The sequence below is a fragment of the Schistocerca cancellata genome, chromosome 2 (genome assembly GCF_023864275.1).
Source record: "Schistocerca cancellata isolate TAMUIC-IGC-003103 chromosome 2, iqSchCanc2.1, whole genome shotgun sequence".
In the NCBI taxonomy this organism is placed as follows: Eukaryota; Metazoa; Arthropoda; class Insecta; order Orthoptera; family Acrididae; genus Schistocerca; species Schistocerca cancellata.
Window position 1 is genome coordinate 1,145,330,748 of NC_064627.1, and position 26,015 is coordinate 1,145,356,762.

At 41.8% G+C, this 26,015-nt stretch overlaps 1 pseudogene; it reads right to left on the reverse strand.

Annotated features, from left to right (window-relative positions):
- Positions 1–19,531: 19,531 nt before the first annotated feature.
- LOC126163509 (5S ribosomal RNA) lies at positions 19,532–19,649 on the reverse strand (annotated as a pseudogene).
- Between the last annotated feature and the right edge of the window lie 6,366 nt (positions 19,650–26,015).

Consider the following 26,015-nt stretch of genomic DNA (forward strand, 5'->3'; position numbering starts at 1 on the left):
CACCTTTAGAATTTGAAAGAGTGTTCCAGTCAACACTGTCAAAAGCTTTCTCTAAGTCTACAAATGCTAGAAACGTAGGTTTGCCTTTCTTTAATCTTTCTTGTAAGATAAGTCTTAAGGGCAGTATTGCCTCACGTGTTCCAACATTTCTACGGAATCCAAACTGATCTTCCCCCAGGTCGGCTTCTACCAGTTTTTCCATTCGTCTGTTAATAATTCGCGTTAGTATTTTGCAGCTGTGGCTTATTAAACTGATAGTTCGGTAATTTTCACATCTGTCAACACCTGCTTTCTTTGGAATTGGAATTTTTATATTCTTCTTGAAGTCTGAGGGTATTTCGCCTGTCTCGTACATCTTGCTCACCAGATGGTAGACTTTTGTCAGGACTGGCTCTCCCAAGGCTGTCAGTAGTTCCGATGGAATGTTGTCTACTCCTGGGGCCTTGTTTCGACTCAGGTCATTCAGTGCTCTGTCAAACTCTTCATGCAGTATCGTATCTCCCATTTCATCTTCATCTACATCCTCTTCCACTTCCATAATATTGTCCTCAAGTACATCGCCCTTGCATAGACCCTCTATAAACTCCTTCCAACTTTCTGCTTTCCCCTCTTTCTTAGAACTGGGTTTCCATCTGAGCTCTTGATATTCATACAAGTGGCTCTCTTTTCTTGAAAGGTCTCTTTCATTTTCCTGTAGGCTGTATCTATCCTACCCCTAGTGAGATAAGCCTCTACATCCTTACATTTGTCCTCTAGCCATGCCTGCTGAGCCATTTTGCACTTCCTGTCGATCTCATTTTTGAGACGTTTGTATTCCTTTTTGCCTGCTTCATTTACTGCATTTTTATATTTTCTCCTTTCATCAATTAAATTCAATATTTCTTCTGTTACCTGAGGATTTCTACTAGCCCTCGTCTTTTACCTACTTGATCCTCTGCCTCCTTCACTACTTCATCCCTCAGAGCTGCCATTCGTCTTCTACTGTATTTCTTTCCCCCATTCCTGTCAATTGTTCTCTTATGCTCTCCCTGAAACTCTGTACAACCTCTGGTTTAGTCAGTTTATCCAGGTCCCATCTCCTTAAATTCCCACCTTTTTGCAATTTCTTCAGTTTTAATCTACAGGTCATAACCAATAGATTGTGGTCAGAGTCCACATCTGACCCTGGAAATGTCCTACAATTTAAAACCTGATTCCTAAATCTCTGTCTTACCATTATATAATCTATCTGATACCTTTTAGTATCTCCAGGCTTCTTCCATGTATACAACCTTCTTTCATGATTCTTGAACCAAGTGTTAGCTATGATTAAATTATGCTCTGTGCAAAATTCTACCAGACGGCTTCCTCTTTCATTTCTTAGCCCCAATCCATATTCACCTACTATGTTTCCTTCTCACCCTTTTCCTACTGTCGAATTCCAGTCACTTATGACTATTAAATTTTCGTCTCCCTTCACTATCTGAATAATTTCTTTTATCTCATCATACATTTCTGCAATTTCTTCGTCGTCTGCATAGCTAGTTGGCATATAAACTAGTACTACTGTAGTAGGCGTGGGCTTCGTGTCTATCTTGGTCACTATAATACATTCACTATGCTGTTTGTAGTAGCTTACCCGCACTCATATTTTTTTTATTCATTATTAAACTTACTCCTGCATTACCCCTATTTGATTTTGTATTTATAACCCTGTATTCACCTGACCAAAAGTCTTGTTCCTCCTGCCACCGAACTTCCCACTATATCTAACTTTAACCTATCCATTTCCCTTTTTGAATTTTCTAACCTACCTGCCCGATTAAGGGATCTGACATTCCACGCTCTGATCCGTAGAATGCCAGTTTTCTTTCTCCTGATATCGACATCCTCTTGAGTAGTCCCCGCCCGGAGATCCGAATGGGGGACTATTTTACCTCCGGAATATTTTACCCAAGAGGACGCCATCATCATTTAACCGTACAGTAAAGCTGCTTGCCCTCGGGAAAAATAACGTGTATAATTTCCCCTTGCTTTCAACCGTTCGCAGTACCAGCACAGAGAGGACGTTTTGGTTATTGTTACAAGGCCAGATCAGTCAATCATCCAGACTGTTGCCCCTGCAACTACTGAAAAGGCCGCTGCCCCTCTTCAGGAACCACACGTTTGTCTGGCCTCTCAACAGATACCCCTCCGTAGTGGTTGCACCTACAGTACGCCTATCTGTATCGCTGAGGCACGCAAGCCTCCCCACCAACGGCAAGGTCCATGGTTCATGGGGGGAGGTAAGCAAACATATCCCATCGAAAACGTTGCAGGGGCATCTTCATTGCCCCTGCAGAGTACGGGCGAGAATTGTCACGAAGAAGGAAATGCATGACAGACACGTTATGTGGTCTAAATGGCTTGAGAGAAAATCGGTCACCAGGCCCTCACACATGCGGGAAGACACTTTTTTCTCGTCATATTTTCGTGATCACTGTGCACTCAAAACTGAAAAGAACTACGTGACACGATCGACGTGCATAGTAAAGACACTGCGCAACACATCTGTGCAAAGTGTCAACTGATTTTCACTATCGTTTCCATTTCTCTACCGATCAGACCTTACTTTCCGAATGGCCGTCGTATCTCAATGCATGCTATTTCGGCGATTCTAAAGGGAGTCTCCGTCTTACGAACTACCGTTCAGTTCAGTATTTTGGCTTTCACAATGTCATTTTCAATCTTAGTGCCAGAAGAAATGTGAGTTAATGCTCAATATGGTTAATACATACAACAAAAAATGTTTTGCATCACCTCGGTTCCGAGTGTTGCGGAACCTGTACATCGAACTGGAATATATATCAACATAAATATCATTTCCGCCCTTGTTATTGCTAATGAAAACCACACATTGCATGTTGTACCACCATACAGCAAGACCTTCAGTGGATGTGGTCCAGATTTCTGTACACACCGGTACTTCTAATACCCATTAGCACGTCCTCTTGCATTGATGCATGCCTGCATTCATCGTGGCACACTATCCACAAGTTCATCAATGCACTGTTGATCCAGATTGTCCCACTCCTCAACGGCGATTCGGCGTAGATATCTCTGGTTGGTGGGTCACGTCGTTCATAAACAGCCCTTTGCAATCTAGTCCACGCATGTTCGATAGGGTTCATGTCTGGAGAACATGCTGGCCACTCTAGTCGAACGAAGTCGTTATCCTGAAGGAAGTCATTCACAAGACGTGCACAATGGGAGCGCGAATTGTCGTCCATGAAGGCCTCGCCAATATGCTGCCGATATTGTTGCGCTGTCGGTCGGAGGATGGCATTCACGTATCGTACAGTCGTTACGGCGCCATCCATGACCACCAGCGGCGTACGTCGGCCCCACATAAAGCCACCCCAAAACAGCAGGGAACCTCCACCTTGCTGCACTCACTGTACAGTGTGACTAAGGCGTTCAGCCTGACCGGGTTGCCCCCAAACACGTCTCCGACGATTGTGTGGTTGCGGCACTCATCGGTGAAGGGAACGTGCTGCCAATCCTGAGCGGTCCATTCGTCATGTTGTTGGACCCATCTGTACCGCGCTGCATGGTGTCGTGGTTGCAAAGCTGGACCTCGCCATGGACGTCGTGAGTGAAGTTGCGCATCATGCAGCCTATTGCGCACAGTTTGAGTCGTAACACGACGTTCTGTGGCTTCACGAAACGCATTATTTAATATGATGACATTGCTGTCTGATTTCTTCCGTGCCATCATCCGTAGGTAGCGGTCATCCACTACAGTAGTAAGACGGCATGGTTGAACTACAGACATCACAAGCCATTGTAAGTAGGCTGTTTAGGTTTTCTTATTGGTAACGCCACGTAGCACTCTGTATGAAAAATCACTGGCTGTGCTGTGTGCAGTTTGTGGCTAGTTTGCATTGTTGTCTGCCATTGTAGTGTTGGGCAGCTGGATGTGAACAGCGTGTAGCGTTGCGCAGTTGGAGGTGAGCCGCCAGCAGTGGTGGATGTCGGGAGAGAGTAAGGTAAATACACTGTTTGTTCTCTATCAAAATCTTTCATTTGCTAACTATGCCTATTAGTAGTTAGTGCCTTCAGTAGTTTGAATCTTTTATTTAGCTGACAGTAGTGGCGCTCGCTTCATTGCAGTAGTACGAGTAACGAAGATTTTTGGTGAGGTAAGTGATTTGTGAAAGGTATAGGTTAATGTCAGTCAGGGCCATTCTTTTGTAGGGATTTTTGAAAGTCAGATTGCGTTGCGCTAAAAATATTGTGTGTCACTTTAGTGAATGTTTGAGTACGTTCAGTTTTGCTCAGCTGTTTGAAAAGCCAATAATATAAGAGGTTTATCAGCACAGTAATTCACAAATTTTTCTAAGGGGACGTTTCATATGTCGACGCTTAGCCGAAGGTACCTCACTGGAATCTTCTGAATTTTGTCTTGTAGTTTGTGTAATTAGTGTAGCTATTGTTTATTGCTAGCGCGTAATTGTAGAGAGAATCTCCTTTGTAGTTGCAGTCTTTCATTGCGGTACAGTAAAACAGTTGTGGCATGCATGTAGATTTGCACCAAGTATTTCGCAGCTGCGCTTGCAATTAACTAGATATTATTTTCAGTGCTATGTTAATGTGTTTTCTTATTTTGCTCTTCAAATTGTGCTTTTCTGTGTTGTCATGTGTAATATTGTGACAATAATGGCGTGTGAAAAACGTAATACTAGGCTCCAAAGTAAAATGAGAAATGACAGAGAAGACGAAAGCAGTGTGTTAGCGCTACTGTGTAATGAATTAACTAATGTTCAAACTAGTAATTTGGTAATTGTGCATAGGGAAATGGAGCAGGTGGCAAATAATGGTGTAGACAGTGAAACAATTAGTGAACAGGGAAGCATTATAGATCGATCGGTCGGCAACAGTTCGCCTCAGGATTCCGAAATGACAGGACACAATCTTGCAAATACTGTAGATTCAGGTTTTGCGTCCTCACCGTTTTCTCAAATAAATCAAGACACATTTTATGCTTTTCAAAATGCGAATATTGCCGGTTGAAATGCACTGCCGAATAGCACTGAGGAACATGTTTCAGACACAAGTGCACTGTTATTACAGTTAATGCAACAAATGGGAGAAAGGCTACAAAAGTTAGACACAACACTTGAACAAAATCAGAAACAAATGGGACAAAATCTTCAAAAGTTAGACACAATGGAACAAAATCTTCAAAAGTTAGATACAATGGAACAACACCAGAGACAAACACAACAACAGTTAGACACAATGGAACAAAATCTTCGGAAGTTAGACACCACACTAGAACAAACACGTGAAGATTTAACTACTGAATTACATAACATTGAATCGAAATGTCAAAAAGTTTGTAATGACGAAAAAACACAAATTTGTGAGCATTTCCAACCTATTTTTTCGCGTCATGAAAATGCATTACAGAATCACGAAGCAGCCATAAAAGAACTGCAAACTATTGTTCATGAAAATCACGACACCTTGCAAGCTAAAATTGACTCAGTTGCATCTACCGATTCGGTTACGCAACTTGCAAAAACTCAGGAAAACTTAAAGGACACAGTAGATACGACTTCAACACAAATGGACACTCTGAAACTTGCCTCAGAAAAACACACAGAGGAAATAATTTCACTATCGGATAAAGTAGCCGAACTTTCAGATCAGTTCACTAACTTATCTACAAAGGTAGATGATGATCTGAACGACACAAGACCTGTAGCCTTCACGGACACTGAATCGTATGAACAATTTAGAAAATTCAAACAAAATCAAAATCAAATCAATACACAGTACAAAAGAGAAATCCGGTAAGTACAAGATCAGTTGGCACAAGAATTACATATTTCAGAGGACACTCGCGCTCCAGTACGGGAAGAGGGACATAGAAATACGGAACAACCACAAAATAATAACACAGAACACTTCGGAAGTTATGAAAGAAATTGATAAGGCCCATTGGATTTTGAGATGGAACCGCCGAAACGAAGTAACAATGAGCGATGTGCGACTCGCCGACACGATGATTTTGACTATAAGCTGTTCATTACTACACGTAAATTCAAAACATTTAAGATTTCTGACAACGACATTCATCCACAAGCATGGTTTCATCAATTCTCTCATTGTTTTCCTCCCAACTGGTCATTGGAGCACAGGTTAGAATTTATGGGTGGCTACTTGGAGAATGAACCAGCTGGAAGAATGCGATCGGTCATTCACGATTGTCACAGTGAGGGGGAGAATTTTACCATGCGTTCCTCTCAGCATATTGGTCTCAAGCTACACAAGACCGAGTAAAACATAGCATCATAATGATGAAACATTTCGAACAATCTGAATTTTCCAGTCTTGTGAAATATTTTGAAGACATGTTGCACAAGAATCAGTACCTGTCAAACCCATACAGCCCCTCAGAACTCATCCGCATTTGCTTAATCAAATTACCTGAACATTTACGACATATTATTTTGGCAGGACGTTGCAAAGACGACATTGAAGCTTTTCAGGGACTCTTACAAGAATTACAAATTGACACCGACAATCGCGGAACTCGATAACAGGAACACAATAATTACAGGTCACAACCGTCGCATTTCCGCGATGAAAGAAATAATAACTGGACACGACAAGGCTATTATCACAACACAAACCGTGACCAAAACAGACACCACCCGTATGACAACCGTTGGCAGAGTAGTAATAATTACAGAGAAAGATCGCATTTCCGTAGTGATGAATATAACAGATAACAATCATAGAAACAGACAATATGGCAACCAGAACTATTATTATCACGGGAGACAGAATAACGTCAGACGCAACGGTTCACCGTGCAGTGATAATTCAGGGAGAAATTCTCCACCACTTAACCGACAAGAAAGAAACTACAGGAACTACCGACATGACGACAGACGATATAATCGTAACGACAGACTTGAATGGCATCAGAACTGGCGAGATTCAAACAGAGCAGGGCACTCTCGACAAGGTGAATTTGTAGAAGTTATGTCTCCTAATCCCAATAACGACGCGCGCCAACAAAGGAACAGACAATGACTCACACCGCAGGCAGCCGCGTGCGCCGGCTGGCTCAGAGAAAAATAACATAGACGCTAACCTTAAGAAAAATTTTAGCATTCCTCACCGCATGATAATTCCGTTCAAGTTGAACCTCTGTGTACTAGGAAGAGTAAAGGATTGCACCACATTTCACATGTAAAACCGTTTATTGAGAGAGAATCTGCTTTTTAACTTTGTCTTTGCCGTATAACTTTTCACTTTACATTGCTAGTATGCTTTGTCAGACTTACAATCTGTTAACATGCAACAAGAACCAAGAGAACTCATTTAAACAGAAATTACAAATGCATTGTTATTGTGAACAGACGACACAGTGTTATTGTGTGTGTACATTCTTGCTTGTTAGTTGCACGATTACGTAACGACTATAAGGCTCACATACTTAGAACATTTACCAGTATTGCTAATGAGATTTTAATGCAACATTTTGGTTTACTTGAAAATACATTTTGGATTTAAAGTACTTTCTGTGAGATACCAGATGACACAGTGGTTAGTTTATGTGACACCTACACGATTTTATCACGACGCTACTAATGAGTGACAATGTACAATGTTGCTTTTGCGATGTATCTGTTTTATATCTGCACAGTTTTTCTGAATTCTTCTGGAAAGTAAAACATGTTTTAGTAGTAACTTTTGTGGTATAGCTACAAGGAGACAGCCTTTTCCGTAGCACAACAATACGTTACAGCACAGTACTTTCTTCATTACGGCAATAAGCGTAATAACTAAGATATCTATACGCAAAGCATTTCACTTTTGTTTATCATGAGGTCAGTACATTGACTTCTGCAGAACTTAGCTTTCGGAGGACGAGTACACGTATTTGAGTGATTAATTTTGTACTTAAAACATTTATTTTTAAAGATATTTGAAGTACAATGATACAAAGGTTTTCCGTGATACATTTCATTCCATTGCAGTAATCTGTAACACCTGAGGGTATAATTACATTAATCCTCAAGGGGGTACACGCCTACTTTGTGTACCATGTGTTTGGCAAGCACAAGGAGCCCTAGCTAATATGGTATTGGCTTGTACCACTTTACACATCGGTACCATATTTCTCTAACACATAAATTACACAGCTATCTGATCATTTAACTGGAAGAGACAAACATTTATTTTACTACATCAGTGACAGATGTTTACATAATTACACAGTTGAATAACTTCACACTTATGAAACTGTATTTTGTCTGTACTTTGTGAACTGTTCATTTTTTTTTTTTGAGCCATTGTGATACTACGAGAGCTTTGAATGATGTATTTGGTATGGGATCACGATTTTTAAAGTACGTTTGAGGTAGATGACACTTTTGACATGAGCAGAGAATTTTTTTAGGTTTTGAAATTATTGAAGGAAGCTACGATGATTTTGAGATTTGGCTGAGGTTTTATGATGTTATGATGACGATGTGTATTATGCTGTTGAGGTATGTTTATGACCAATAAGATGATGCTACCGTATATGAGGAATTTGATTATGCTACATATTTATTATGATGAAATATTGAAGAAGTGTCGACGAATACATATATGAATAATGAGTAGTGGTTAGGGACTCTGATTTGTGGAAAAGGATGTTGGAAACCAAGAATCGTACTTTAAGAGTTATGAAATGTGTCTAAATGCGCAAATGTATCACAATACTGACGAAAACTTTTTGAACACTGTTATATTCATAGGATTTTGTTTCTACACATTTGCAACGCAAATTCTCGACCTGTGAAATTTTTTATATGAGACTGTCACTGTAATGCAAACTGGTGTCGTAAATATTTCAGTAAGAAAGTTAAGTGACCACCTTCACGTAATGAGTCGTGGGCACCCAGCTGCGCGACAGTCGCCTGGAAAAAAGCCATTAGTGTGTGCCTTTCAGTGGCACAGGTGGAAAAAAAAGGGGCCATTATCCTCGCTATTGACATTCCTTTGTAGAAAGCATTGCAAATGCGACACGCTGAAACTTGAAAACGTATGATTACACTGTGGAGCTCTTAATTTATGATATTTACTAAAATGCCTAAGGAAATGATGAGAAACATTTTACATCTATTATCTTTCTAGTTGAGAGATTTTTTTTGCCTTGCGAGAGGCCATTTTCCTAGTGAATGACGTTTCATATGTTGCTTTATGTATTTATTTACTCATTTTGTTTAATATCTAGTTTCTAGCTGCACTGCAGCATTGGTTAAAATAACATTTAATAGATGTGCTAATATCACTATTTTCTGTCTACAGACCCAGTTAAGAATAATTTTATGATGTACTTTTGTATAAAAGAGAGCACAAATAGACATTTACCTTCACAGGAATTTTTTAATGACTTGGTGACTTTCTTGCATAGTAAGTTTTTGTGATGCATCACTGTAGTGTTAAGATGTGACATAGGTATTAAACATGGCCATTTTTACTGTTGTATTTTTTCTGCTTGAGCTATGTCATGTTTAGATGTAAGTTATTGGATTTGCTGCTGCTATTTGCCAGGCATAGTGCTACTAAATTTCACTTTACATTACTCTGTTAAGCCAGTTTTACTACTGATTTATTTTTCTTGTTTGCTGCTCATTGCCTTATATTAGTTGTAATATTGCTGCTTGCTTTGCCAATTTGCATTTTTTTTTCATAGCTATTTGTGTTAATTGTTTTGTGCTGCTGCATTGCCTCGTCCCTTAGTTTAGCATCGGAGCTCAATAGATTTAAGTTAGTTTAAGATGGGGTAGGCCATATAAGAGAACAAGTTGTGATGAATTGGAAGAAATGCATTGAGAAGCTATAAGAAAATCGTTTGGCCAAAAAAGTATTTTAAAGAGGATATGAACCAAAAAAGTAGGCTTTAGGGTCAACAGGTTTAGGTAGGATTTTCTTGGAAATAAAGATGAGGTAAGATAATGGAAAATAAGTAATGAGGTAAGAAATGTGTGAACATATAAATACAGAAAGCATGCTTGGATAGAATTTTTTTGGTGGAAACAAATGTTGAAATAAGAGGAAAGATATATGGAATGAAGTTATTGGGTGGACTGCAGTACCAAATGTCACACTGAAAACAAACACTGTCCTGTATTTTTGTGTTATTACACTATGTGAATTTGTGTTTTTCCCGTCTTAATGTGTTTAGCTAATAAGAGTTATGTTGTAGAATTTTTCTGATAATATGTTATTTTCTTTGTAAAGATGTTTAGACATTATTTATTCTGTTCTGTTTTAATGCTCATGTGTGAAGTTGATATTTCGAAAGTTATTCTGATCTTTTATGTATGTACTCATGTCATAATTCCTGTAACACTGATGTATATGTTATTTCTATTCTTTTGTAAAGCTTGTACTACAAATGTTATCTGTATTGTTATGTTGTTTAATAATTTTCTTTGTTCCTTTGTAATTGTATTCTTATGTTATAAAATTGTAATTGACACCAGTTCATCATATTATTAATTTGTAAGTTCCATTTCACTGCACACGTTTCTGTTGGTCATAGTATATGGACAATATGTGAGAAGAAGGGACTGTTAGTGTTTGCACATGTGTAAATAATTCAGCAAGGGACTGGATAACAGCACTGCTGGTTCTAAGGACAATTCCAAAAACTTTGTGAGTGCACAAGTGGTGGTTATGGACTTGCTATATTGTCCACAAGACTCTTCGATGGTGATTATGCACCTGCACAGTCGCAGCAGATGGCTGCTGGCCTTCTCTACAAGGACTACAGTGGGTCTACACCTTTGGTGATCCATCAATACCATTATTTCTACAAGGACTGCAGTGGGTCTGCACCTTTGGTGGCCCACCAATTCCATACTCTCTACCAAGACTATAGTGGGTCTGCTCTGTGATGACCTACCTACCAATATTCTTCAAAACGTCGAATGACTCTGCTGTGGGTTTGCCCTGTTGTGGCCTATTTGTGGTGTCACCGCCAGACACCACACTTGCTAGGTGGTAGCCTTTAAATCGGCCGCGGTCCGTTAGTATACGTCGGACCCGCGTGTCGCCACTATCAGTGATTGCAGACCGAACGCCGCCACACGGCAGGTCTAGAGAGACTTCCTAGCACTCGCCCCAGTTGTACAGCCGACTTTGCTATCGATGGTTCACTGACAAATTGCGCTCTCATTTGCCGAGACGATAGTTAGTATAGCCTTCAGCTACGTCATTTGCTACGACCTAGCAAGGCACCATTACCAGTTACTATTGATACTGTAAAACATGTACCGTCAAGAGCGATGTTCACCAATTATGGATTAAAGTTAAGTATTCCACAGCTACGTCCTTTTTTGCTAGACTCATTTCCTTCACCTGTTCCAGACCTCACGCCAGACTGCGTGAGCTAAAAGGCGTGCCTTTCGGCTTTCTCTCATAGTGGGTTGGCTCTCTTGTCAATCCACAACACTATTACCTGTTTGCATGACGAGAGTCAGCACTGTCTTTCCGTTGGAAGGACAACACTACTTCTTCAAGACTGCATGGAAATCCACTACTTCCGTGTGCATTGTCTTTTACTGCTCAGACTTTGAGAAAAGAAACGGCAGTTTTACTGTGATGAATGATCAGGACTGTCTTTATGGACTGTGAGAAAATTTTAGCTTTTGACCAACATTGTATTAATAAGTGTGTGCATTTGATATCTTTCTTACTGTAATTATGAAAAATTTTTTCAAATCTGTATTGGCCAGTGCCCAAAACTATTTGTAAAATTTTTTGTGGGGAGCATGGGGGCTAGTCCGCAGCTCGTGATAGTGCGGTAGCGTTCTCGCTTCCCACGCCCGGGTTCCCGGGTTCGATTCCCGGCGGGGTCAGGGATTTTCTCTGCCTCATGATGACTCGGTGTTGTGTGCTGTCCTTAGGTTAGTTAGGTTTAAGTAGTTCTAAGTTCTAGGGGACTGATGACCATAGATGTTAAGTCCCATAGTGCTCAGAGCCATTTGAACCAGCATGGGGGCTATGTAAGTAGGCTGTTTAGGTTTTCTTATTGGTAACGCCACGTAGCACTCTGTATGAAAAATCACTGGCTGTGCTGCGTGCAGTCTGTGGCTAGTTTGCATTGTTGTCTGCCATTGTAGTGTTGGGCAGCTGGATGTGAACAACGTGAAGCGTTGCGCAGTTGGAGGTGAGCCGCCAGCAGTGGTGGATGCGGGGAGAGATATGGCGGAGTTTTGAATTTTGTGAGACTGGATGTCATGAACTGCTATATATATTATGACTTTTGAACACTAGTAAGGTAAATACATTGTTTGTTCTCTATCAAAATCTTTCATTTGCTAACTATGCCTATTAGTAGTTAGTGCCTTCAGTAGTTTGAATCTTTTATTTAGCTGGCAGTAGTGGCGCTCGCTGTATTGCAGTAGTACGAGTAACGAAGATTTTTGGTGAGGTAAGTGATTTGTGAAAGGTATAGGTTAATGTTAGTCAGGGCCATTCTTTTGTAGGGATTTGTGAAAGTCAGATTGCGTTGCGCTAAAAATATTGTGTGTCAGTTTAAACACAGTCATGTATAATTTTTCTAAGGGGACGTTACACCATGTACCTCTTTCCTGGTGGAATGACTGGAACTGGTCGGCTATCGGACCCCCTCTGTCTAAAAGGCCTTGCTCATGCATGGTTGTTTACATCTTTGGCATAGTTTAGTGACATATCTGAAAAGTGAAAGGGGCTGTCTCTGTGGTACAATATCCATAGTCAAGGTCTTTCCTCAGGAGTTCTGGGAACCGGGGTGATGCAAAACTTTGTTTGATGTGTGTAAATTTCTTATAAAAACTCTCCGTGTGTTGATTGCCCTCGGTGATACAACTCTGCAGTCCAACCATTAAATATCACACTTAGCTCGGTATCCAACATTTCCTTATTCATTTTCGTCTGCGTGACCCTCACAGTCGCAATAAATTTGAAGAAGGACGTTATTCCACCTGTCCGTGTTTAAAATATTTTATTTTTTTAGTACAAATTAAATATTTCAAACACAGCCTGGTGTAATAATACCCAGCCCAATGTGACTGTCAGGTATCAACTTACGCCGAATCAACTATAGGAAGTTTGAAATAAGCGCACAATCCGCTACAGAGTAAGTCATTCTGGTAACATAAATGCAGTACATATTGATGTTTGGTCAAAAAATGTTGAAATGTTTCAGAGATCCGCCTCTTTCGTTAAACGTCGTAGGCTCTACAAGTATAAAACTGCTGATTGATTCTGTCAGCATAGCGAATTGTCCACGGCCGCATCAAGAACCACGATGCAATGCGACGTCATGTTTGTGACTGCTAAATTTTCCGTGCAAAAACACTCGTAGTTTATTACAATGTTAATACAGTACTATAACAATTAATGGGTTGTCTGACAGTACGAAATACGCCTCCTGGATAAATCAGTTAGTTCTCCGAACGAATGTCATGAAACGCTGTTTAACTGTTACTTTGTAAATGCGTATTACACCAGAACCTAAAGGCACTCAAACCGAACCACCCGTTGGCGGCTCTGACCAAGAGCCTCTTCTTATTTTCTTGTTCGGCGGAAGTGGGAGTAAATTTAATTAATAGCAGCGAGTCTTCGCGAACGATGGAATCAAACCCGGCTGCCCGTTTCGTGACCTCCACTCTGGCGGTTTGCCTTTCTCACAACTGGTTTCCCCGCTGTTATTTCGGGCAAGTTGCTTCATCAGTCAATTAAAACGACATGTTTAGTACTCCGCATCCCGTTATTATTTTAAGCAGATGGCTGTTGCTGTCTCTGCTGATTCTCAACAACATGATGTATGATAGAAAATGGTAGAAATTATGTACGACGCCGAGCGAAACAGAAATATCTGAATGACACACTTGTTAAAGATGAAGTTGAACAATTATCTTTGTGAGTCACTTTTTGTTTACCGTTACGACGCGTTCGAGGGCTTACGTGCTCTGTCTTCAGGTGGATCAATGGATTATATTACGTTTTTGTTTGCTGCATGTAGCCACTTGACCGTTTAGAGTTTCTTTTCGTTACAAATAAGGTACATATAATCAGTACTTTCGTTAGGATTGCAAATTTTAGACAATAATAAAGTTACTTACAATATATTTAAGCAGAAAGAACCTGCGACCGTAGCAGTCGAGCGGTTCCAGACTGAAGCGCCAAGAACCGTTCGGCCACCGCGCCTGGCTCCATTTACACGAATGCACCAAAAACTTTGTCTGGTTTGATATGGTTACTCACTCTTATATAGCACACACATTAGTCAAATACTAAATTGGTCTGCAGATATTAAAATCTGGGTTAATTCACGCCATACTCTCTTGCCCGGAGTCACACATTTGTACAAGCCATCTAGTTCATAATTATAGCTCAAAATAAGTATATCATTGCATTCGAAGACCAGTATTTACTAACTGCAGAGATAAATATGACAGGATACAGAATAAGGGGTGTTTCAGTAGACTGAACCGATTTCGGAAGACTATCCCTTCCACCTGAATGAAAGTAGAACCTTGCGTTCCAACAGGGCACTTCAGCTATAACTGTGATTTTCGTCGCTAGTGGGCACTGTACATCCTACAGCATATGGTGCGTACAGATCTCGCATTGCACCACTGGTCTACAAGGTCACGTAATCTGACGGTACGTGTTTTTGTTACTTTGTGGGTGTTCTTGAAAGACTCAGTATATGTGCCTCACTTTTCAACAATTTTGGATGAATTGCGATGGCGTATAGGAACACCAGTGAGTGGTCACTAAAGTATGGGTGGAGTTTGATTATCGGGTGGATGGACACTGAAGCGCCAAAGGAACTGGTGTAGGCATGCGTATTCAAATACAGAGATATGTATACAGGCAAAATACTGCTCTGTGGTTGGCAACGCCTGCATAAGAAAAAATGTCTGGCGCAATTGTTAGTACTGCTGCTACATCTACATCTGCATCTACATAGATACTCTGCAAATCACATTTAAGTGCCTCGCAGAGGGTTTATCGAACCATCTTCACAATTGTCTATTATTCCAATCTCGTATAGCGCGCGGAAAGAATGAACACCTGTATCTTTCCGCCGGCCGCGGTGGCCGTGCGGTTCTAGGCGCTGCAGTCCGGAGCCGCGGGACAGCTATGGTCGCAGGTTCGAATCCTGCCTCGGGCATCGATGTGTGTGATGTCCTTAGGTTAGTTAGGTTTAAGTAGTTCCAAGTTCTAGGGGACTGATGACCTAAGATGTTAAGTCCCATAGTGCTCAGAGCCATTTGAACCATTTGTATCTTTCCGGACGAGCTCTGATTTCCCTTATTTTATCGTGGTGATCGTTTCTCCCTATGTAGGTTTTGAAACGTCCCCTTAGAACAATTTATACACGACTGTGCTTAAACTGACACACAATAATTTTAGCGCAACGCAATCTATCAAAAATCCCTACAAAGGAATGGCCCTGACTAACATTAACCTGTACCTTTCAAAAATCACTTACCTCACAAAAATCTTCATTACTCGAACTACTGCAATACAGCGAGCACCACTACTGCCAGCTAAATAAAAGATTCAAACTACGGAAGGCACTAACTACTGATAGGGATAGTTTGCAAACGAAAGATTTTAATAGAGAACAAACAATGTATTTACCTTATTATCATCACAAGTCATAATATATGTAATTTCAAAACTCCGCCATCTCTCTCCTCACATCCACCACTGCTGGCGGCTCACCTCTAACTGCGCAACGCTACGCACTGTTAACATGCAGCTGCCCCTCTACAATGGCAGACAACAATGCAAACTAGCCACAGACTGCACACAGCACAGCCAGTGATTTCATACAGAGAGCGCTACGTGGCGGCGGCGTTACCAATATAAGAACCTAAACAGCCTACTTACATAAAGAAAACATAAACAGCCTACTTACAGTTTGTGTCAAGAAAATATTTTCGCATTCGAAGGAGAAAGTTGGTGATTGAAATTTAGTGAGAAGATTCCGTTGCAACGAAAAACGCCTTTCTTTTAATGGTGTCCAGCCCAGATCCTGTATCATTTCTGTGACTCTCTCTCCCATATTTCGCGATAATACAATGACAGGATATCAAGATTTCTGTTATAGTCGGCGCACGAACGATGGGGAACAGTATTTCCGAGTTAGCGATGAAGTTGCGACTTTCCCGTACGACCATTTCACGAGTGTACCGTGAATATCACGAATCCGGTAAAACATAAAATCATCGATGCCGCCGGAAAAAGATCCTGGAAGAAATAGACCAACAACGACTGGAGAGAATCTTTCAACGTGACAAAAGTGCAAACCTTCCGCAAATTGCTGCGGATTTCAGTGCTGGGCCATCAACAAGTGTGAGCATCGACATGGGCTTTCGGAGGCCTTGATGACTGCACGACACAAAACTTTACACCTCGCCTGGGCACGTCAACACCGAAATTGGAAAATTGATAGCTGGAAACATGTTGCCTGGTCGGGCGAGTCTCGTTTCAAATTGTATCGAGTGGAAGGACGTGTACGGGTAAGGAGACAACTTCATGAATCCATGGACTCTGCATGTCAGCAGGGGCTGTTCAAGATGGTGGAGGCTCTGTAATGGTTTGAGAAGTGTGCAGTTGAAATGATGTGGGACCCCTGATACACCTAGATACGACTCTGACAGGTGAGACGTGCTTAAGTATCCTGTCTGATCACCTGCATCCATTCACGTCCATTGTGCATTCCGACGGACTTGGGCAACTCCAGGAGAACAATACGACACCCTACACGTCTAGAATTGCTAGAGAATGGCGCCAGGAACACTCTTCTGAGTTTAAACTCTTCCGCTGGCCACCAAACTCCCCAGACGTGAACATAATTGAGCATATCTGGGATGCCTTGCAATGTGCTGTTCAGATGAGATCTCCAACACCTGCAGTATGCTTGATGTCAGCGGCCTGCAGCACGTGCTGTGCGGTCAGCATCGCATTACGGACATGCAGTACCATCAGAGGGCCTTCAACTTGGCAGTGGACAGTGGTTATAATATTCTGGCTCGCCAGTGTGCATGTGATCTGGAAAGCACAACGTACTTTTCTGCTCAGACAGATCGAAATGATTCTGAAGGTCACATGCATGAATGGACGAAGAAGCAAAGACCCCACAATTTGAGCTATTTTCTGTTTTATTGTGAAATTATTTCTATGAGGTACTCGTATTCCTCAGTCACTTGTTACAGTTGTGGTGCCTCACTGTTTTGATTGCTTTAATAATGAAATATTCATTGTGTCTGCTTGAAATTTGAATGGAGCGAATGTCATCCGTTGAGTTATTCCTTCCGAACTTGTACAGAGACGATACATACATACTTTAAAAAACGGAGCACAACTGGTTATAAAACACAGTTTTTGCTTGACGATTTATGTTTGTATACTCCTCTGCGTTGAAGTAGTAAAACCACATTCTGCGGTACGAATGCCGAGCCGTCAAAGAGAAAGGCAGTACAGCGCACAATGCCTGCATGTACCACGCAACGAAAAGTAATGGCAGTGAAGAAGTGTTACGTTATTTGTTGAAAGCGGCCCATCCAGTTTACACAGTGCCATCTGTTGCTAACTAAGCGATAAAACTGAGTAGTGTTTTGCTTATGCATAATGTCAAGAATTGGCATCATCGGCTTCAGCAAGGCCGAAAAACAAACTGTAGTCACATGAATTGTACATAGAAATCTCATTAGCAGAAGTAGCATATGATCTGAATAAAAGTTCCTTACTTTATTCGATTAGAACCTACAATTTTATGTTTTACATAATATTAGAATGAAAAGCAGCAATATGACAGCCTTCAGTCCCTGTCCTGTGAGGAGCAGGATTAAATTGTTAATAAATAGTTACCGAACAGTTACATTACTGAATGAGCAGTGGTGCTTTCTACTACAAACAAAAATGTAGAAGTAATAGTTTCAAAAATGCAACAGGGAATACTTTGTTGTACCTGTACATTTAAGTGCAATATTAAAAGTAAAATGATTTAATCTTTGTGGATAGAACAAAAAAAATGTAGTTCTTTTAAACGGATGCTTGCTCGAAAAGAAATGTAAGAACACTAACTTTTCCCCCGAATCTCTCGTGTTACGAGGTTTAATAACTGCATTGGGGTTTCTAAACAAATGTACAAGACACGATACTACTTTACTACAGATTTCGACCTTGTCCGTTTATTGGCAGGCATCACTCGGCTACGCCGCCTAAAGTACCATGAGTTTTGTGGGGAGTTTGCTCTGACAGAAATTGGTTTAAATTGCATCCATTTGCTCTTTTATAAGTTTTCACTGGGCCTCATTCTTCTGAGGTCGAAAAACTTGTCAATCTATGTATTTAAATCATGGCGGGGCACGTAATACATCGTTCCAAGTACAGTACGTGGCAGGTATCAAGTGCTGCCGAATGCATTTAGCTTTTTACAGTGGAGGCCGTGATGAAAGTGGAAAAGTACTGCACTTTGACAGCCGCTGAGACAGGTGGAAATACCCGACTTCAGTGTAGTGCGGGACCTGTTGTATGTAACTGGGAGCGTCAGTAGATTTACAAGTTAAGAATGCGACACTTGTGGATTTTAACGGACGTCAACCGTGAGATACTTATTGTCTTCCTCTAGCCAAGAGCTTTGCCTGTCACAGTGTAAGATAGATCTCTTGTCGTTTTAATTTTAACTGTGCACGCCTGCTAAGCCGTCCGTCATTCGGCAATTATGACATCAAACCCGCTCAATTACTGAAGAAGTGGCTGTCAGAAGCGGGTTTATTAATTAGAGCCCATTCCCGATTAACAAGTTCTCAGTCGGGGCGTGCCATCGGCCGCCAATGGAATGGTGATGAACTGGGCTGGTCTATCAAACGCAGCTACGTTCGGGTTTCCACCTGTACTGCCAGCAAATAGGCCTGCAGTGACGCCCCTGTACACTAGCTCACTGTGGCACATAGCGGCTCTGCCACAGAGCGTCAATAATTTTGAGGGGAGCTCTGGTACTCGAGTGAATCGAGACGGACTGAAAAGTTATTCCAGATGACTTTCTACACTGACATCTTCCTCTGTACAGTGAAAACATCTGAGGAGTTGTCTTAGAGATACAAGCTTTATTAGTATTTTCTGCTACAAGATTAACAAAACAAATTGTAGAAGAGAAGGATAACTAGAAAGCACATTCGTTTACATCCAGTTACATTATTTGGTTAGTAAAACCTCAAATCTTACATCTACAGGAGAAAGAAAACGCAGCATTTTAATAAAGCGTAAATGAGAATATAAAACTCCGTCCGAACAGGCCTTGGAAGGCCCAACGATACCGACCGGCCGCCGTGTCACCCTCAGCCCACAGGCGTCATTGGATGCGGATATGGAGGGACTTGTGGTCAGCACACCGCTCTCCCGGCCGTATGTCAGTTTACGAGACCTGAGTCGCTACTTCTCAATCAAGTAGCTCCTCAGTTTGCCTTACAAGGGATGAGTGAACCCCGCTTGCCGACAACGCTCGGCAGACTGGATGGTCACCCATCCGAGTGCTAGCCCAGCCCGTCAGCGCTTAACTTCGGTGATCTGACGGGAACCGGTGTTACCACTGCGGCAAGGCCGTTGGCATACGTGAACACACAAGATCATATTTTACTGAAGCGACCCCTACTTATTTGGGAATAGAAGAACAAGGAGTGCCTTGTCAAGACTTGCAAGAGATCGTTAATACCTTCAAGAAACTTTCAGAACACGTAGGAGGAAAACACACTTAGACCAACAGTCGCTGTCTGTATGCACTTATCCTAACAATATTTCTAATGTAATGTGTTTATCAGCTGCTGCAGAATGAAACTCTTCCCGTGAGACGTAACTCACACAGTGTAGACGCGTAGTTATCCTTAGTTTACAGACGACTGACGGCTCGTTTACAAGTGAATTACCAAAAGATGTTTTCAGCACACAGAGAGTCTCCAGTTTTACATCATCCCTCACGCAGGCTACGACGTACAGTGTGACTGGAAAGGCTGTAGCGGATTAACTCTGTCTAAACATCAACGTATCGTTATGCGCAAGTGCTTGCACATACCCTTGCGGATATACATCGAGAAGCATCACACTGTGTCATATATATATGAAGCGTATTTGTCTGGGAGTTTACATCTGATTCAGACACTTTCAGACTGACAGGAAATGGATGCAACCACTCCCAAGAAATTTTATAACCAAAGACAAAGGAACTCTTGTGTGTCACGGAGCATAACGACAAATGCAATAAATGGTGGTCTGAAACAGTCTCTAAAGCTTGCGAGGGCGTTGGAGTTTCGGTTGTGCAGAAAGACAATTATTAAGAAAAAATTCGATACGTTGCTCTGTTTCCGAGTTGATTGGCATTGAAATTAGCCAATCAGGCCTTTGCGCGTGCAAATTCAATCGTCCTGTCAGAGACGCTGACGCCAAACATGCTCTTCGTTTGGTTTCATAAAGCCAAACAAGAGATCGATACAAAAATTGTACATGGTACGGTGGTAAAGATCGAACCCATGACAAACGCTAACCAGTTCCGTCCGATAACATCTGTAGTTTGAGAACAAGTGACACTTAACGTACCTATAGGGCCGCTTAAATTTGCGTCCGCAACGGCCTGATTGGTTAACTTCAATGCTAATTAACACGGAAACGCCACGAGGTATCCAGTTTCTTCTTAACAATTGTTTTTCAGTACAACCTACCCCGCAACACCCTTGCAAGCTATTCAGACTCTTTCTAACCATCCTGCACAAGAAACTACAACGAATAATTGTATGAAATCGACGTCTGTCTCTGAGATTGATTCTGGAGATATTCTAAATTAGCGAGGTAACTAAGATCTCATGTAAAATGCTATACAGTTCTCCTTGAAATAGACGTATGATGTCATTTGTTTCACAGAACATTAACTGTTGATAAACTAATCCTACAATTTGTTCTTTATTTACGTATTCATTTCTGATGCTAGTTTTAGTATGTTCTTGACGTAGATGGTTTTGAAGATAGGTAACACCATATTTCAATTCAGAAAACTAATTGTTAACTGATGAAATTGAAGAATAAGCCTCTAACAATCCCTTACTATCTTTACTGAATATCGGCTGGCGATAAAATATGTAATTTTATGATGATACTCTACACCAGCTTACCCTTTTCAACAAAACATAAACAATCCCTTTAAATAGCCGTGGAAACAAAGCTGTACCCCAGATGAAGCTGACAGATAGTTGTTTTCATGAAACATTCACCTCTGACCTTTCGCAATTGATGTAGTTGAACTACTATCTGAAAAAAATACAGAAATATGAAGTTATAGCTTGATGCACTTTCAAAGTTGGGCAAAGATTATAAACATGCTTTAAGTGTTCAGAAATGTAATTACGTGCACTTCATAAATCTCAGAGATGTATCCTACTACTACAGTGGATATGAGTCACAAATGGAATTGGTGAACCTACACAAATACCTTGGCGTGACAATTTATGTGTATGCTAAATTATTGAATGTATTCAAAGAAGGGCTGCACGAATCGTGACTTATTCGACTCAACAGGAGAGCGTGAAGGGAACGCCGACACAGTTGAATTGGCAGACACTTGAGAGTGTACATGGTTATCCTGCGAAAGCCTACTAACAAGATTTCAAGAACCAATATAAAACGTGAAATATATAAATATACTGCTGTCCTGCACGTATCGGATCCTTAGCGAATGTAATGACAATAGCAGGCTGATTACAGGGGGTTCAAATGGCTCTGACCACTATGGGACATAACATCTGAGCTCATCAGTCCCCTAGAAACTAGAACTACTTAAACCTAACTAACCTAAGGACATCACACACATCCATGCCCGAGGCAGGATTCAAACCTGCGACCGTAGCAGTCGCGCGGTTCCAGACTGAAGCGCCTACAACCGCTCGGCCACACCGGCCGGCGATTACTGCGGGCTCTGAAGCGTTTAAGCATTTTCTCACTACAGAAGCGAACGGAACGAAAACTGTATGCTTTGCGTTTTGTTGCAGTTAACCGTTAGGCTGTTCTCTGAAAGCTACCAATTACGCTGTTCACATCTGCATCCTACATCTATACTTCGCACGCCAGCTTACGGTGTGAGGCTGAGGGTGCCTTGTGTACTTGTGTTACTTCCGCCTTTTTCTTGTTCCAATCGCGAATGATTCGCGGGAAGAACGGTTGCGGGTAAGCGTCTGTGTGGGCTTGCATTTCTCAAATTTAATCTTCACGGTCTCTCCAGGAGATATACGTAGGACGAAGCAATACACTGGTTGAACTTCTAGGAACATACGCTTTCGGTACTTTAATAGTACAACATATCGCAATCCAGAATATCTCTCTTGCAGCGTCTTGCCACTGGAGTTGTTTGAGCACCTTCGTTACGGAGCGACCGCTACGGTCGCAGGTTCGAATCCTGCCTCGGGCATGGATGTGTTTTATGTCCTTAGGTAAGTTAGGTTCAATTAGTCCTAAGTTCAAGGCGACTGATGATCTCAGAAGTTAAGTCGCATAGTGCTCAGAGTCATTTGAACCATTTTTGAACCTCCGTGACGCTTTCGCGCGTACTGAATAAACCTGTAACGTAACGAGCTGACCTTCTTTAAATCTTGTCTATTTCCTCTATTGATCCTATGTAGTACAGATCGCAGATTGACGAGCAGTATTCAAGTGTTAGTAGAACGTGTATTTTGTAAGCCAGATCATTTACATTATGTTTCACGTTTTTCACAACAATACTAGTATAATTTGGAAACTTAAAAAATTTGTAGCGTCTGTCAAATTTACAGGTACATCATTGCTATACGTATACATGCCGCAAAGGGTATGAGTGCAGATATTTTTATTGGTTACTGAGGACGCATTATTTACGTCATTTCCATACTAATAATTACAGATATTACAAGTAGTATCCTAATACTTCCCTTGGTTCACAGGTCCGTTGTTAAAAGATTGGACGCAAAACGGTTACATTGTACTGGCAAGTGCAATTCACTTAGTGGTGCAGTTACGACCATGCAGAAAACAGCAGCTCACAAAGTTTGTGACGTGTTACGTGTTCGTGGAAGCTTCTTCGACGTAAAGAAAAGCAACCAGCGCAGTGATATATGTGCACATTAAGGTACTTCATATAAAATTATGTGCACTTACAACCGTTAGACTCTGTACATGTACCAGTGGCTTTCAACACGTAATGCAACGCAATTCTTCTGAAAGCAGCCTGGATTTATTGAGGATTTTAACACTCTTTTGGTTACAAAACCCTATTTTTCAACATAATCTCCGTTCACTGCGGCGGCGTTAAGCAACATTACCAGAAGGGCCCATATGCCAGCATGGCACCACCCTACTGGTCGATGTCGGAGTAGCGTCGTGCTGCACCAGGAACCTCCCCATCACCCACGTACTGCTCGTCGCGGAGTACAGCCTTCTTTGGACAACACTGAGGAAGTCGGAGGGTGCGAGATTCGGGTTGTAGTGTGGATGAGGAAGGACAGTCCAGTGAAATTTTGTGTACTCCACTCGGGTGTGCGGAATTGTGTGAGGCCTTGCGTTGTCAGGGAAAAGGAGATCGTTTGCATTTTTGTGGCGACGAACCCACTGAAGCTGTTTCTTCAGTTTCCCGAGGGTAGTTGCTCGTTGCACCATGAGGGAGGACATCAAACAGAATAACCCCTGCAGAATCCGACAAGACCGTCGCCATTACTTTACCGGGTAAGGGTGAAGGTTTGAACTTTCTGTTCGGAGGAGGGGTGGTGTGACACAACCCTACAGACTGCCGGTTTGTTTTCGGTTCGAAGTGATGAACCTGTTTATCATCGCCTGTGATGATGTTCGACCAAACAAATACTGTAAAGTGCAAGAAATTCCGCACAGATGGTGCTTCGTTCCTTTTATTGTCTTACGTCAGGCAGCTAGGAAACCAGTGTACACACCTTTGAGTACTGTTGGACGATTGCGTCGGCAGTAGCAAGTCAGATTGTGCAGCGGGGAGTCTGATCGTGATTCGGCGATCACCTCTAATGAGAGTGTCCGCACGTTCTAGCATTGCTGGAGTCACAACTCTGTGAGGGCGGCCGACACGCGGAAGGTCCTAGAGGTTTGCGCGACCTTTTTGAGATGGTGACAGGCGCCTCGCCCAACGACACACCGTGCTTTTTTTTCACCGCCAGGTCTCCGTAGATATTCTGGAAGCGCCTATGAGTATCTGCGATGCTCCGGTTTGTCGCCGAAAGAAACTCAGTGACAGCTCCCTGCTTGGATCCCACCTCCGTCACAGACATCATTTTGGAGGCTACGTGTAGCACCACCAGCTATGGGTTGAAGCAGCAATATTCCACGACATCCCACAACATGTTGCAAATTTTTTCAACCTAAACTGGCTGACGAAAAAAGTGTTGCATTACTTATTGAACGCCTTTCGTATATCAAGAAGAGGCACAGACCTACAGCAAAACCCTGTGGCTAGCCTCTTTCCCATCTCTCATGACGTCATCCTTCTTTACAGTAACCGATTCACATTTATATTTCTTCCCTCTTCTTTGACACAATGGGGCACCTTTCTGCTTCTTACTCTACAGATATACAGGGTGGTCCATTGATCGTGACCGGGTCAAATATCTCACGAAATAAACGTCAAACGGAAAACCTACAACGAACGAAACTTGTCTAGCTTGAAGGGGGAAACCAGATGGCGCTATGGTTGGCCCGCTAGATGGCGCTGCCATAGGTCAAACGCATATCAACTGCGTTTTCTTTAAATAGGAAACCCCATTTTATTACATATTCATGTAGTACGTAAAGAAATATGAATGTTTTAGTTGGACCACTTTTTTCGCTCTGTGATAGATGTCGCTCTAATAGTCACAAACATATGGCTCACAATTTTAGACGATTAGTTGGTAACAGGTAGGTTTTTTAAATTAAAATACAGAACGTAGGTACGTTTGAACATTTTATTTCGGTTGTTCCAATGTGATACATGCACCTTTGTAAACTTATTATTTCTGGGAATGCATGCTGTTACAGCTTGATTACCTGTAAATACCACATTAATGCAATAAATGCTCAAAATGATTTCCGTCAATCTCAGTGCATTTGGAAATATGTATAACGACATTCTTGTTAAGAGCGAGTAGTTGGCCTTTCGTAATTTTCGCACATGCATTGACAATGCGCTGACGCATGCGTTGTCGGTGGATCACGATAGCAAATATCCTTCAGCTTTCCCCACAGAAAGATATCCGGGGACGTGAGATCCGGTGAACTTGGGGGCCATGGTATGGTGCTTCGACGGCCAACAGACCTGTCATGAAACATGCTATTCAATACCGCTTCAAAGGCACGTGAGCTACGTGCCGCCGGACTTCCATCATGTTGGAAGTACATCGCCATTCTGTCATGCAGTGAAACATCTTGTAATAACATCGGTAGAACATTACGTACGAAATTAGGATACACAGCAGCATTTAGATTGGCATCGATAAAATGAGGGCCAATTATCCTTCCTCCCATAATGCCGCACCATACATCAACCCTCCAAGGTTGCTGATGTTCCACTTGTCGCAGCCATAGTGGATTTTCCGTTGCCCAATAGTGCATATTATGCCGGATTACGTTACCGCTGTTGGTGAATGACGCTTCGTTGCTAAATAGAACGCGTGCAGAAAATCTGTCATCGTCCCATAATTTCTCTCGTGCCCAGTGGCAGAACTGTACACGACGTTCAAAGTCGTCGCCATGGAATTCCTGGTGCATAGAAATATGGAACCGGTGCAATCGATGTGGATGTAGCATTCTCAACACCGACGTTTTTGAGATTCCCGATTCTCGCGCAATTTGTCTGCTACTGATGTGCGGATTAACCGCGACAACAGCTAAAACACGTACTTTGGCGTCATCATTTGTTGCAGGTCGTGGTTGACGTTTCACATGCGGCTGAACACTTCCTGGTT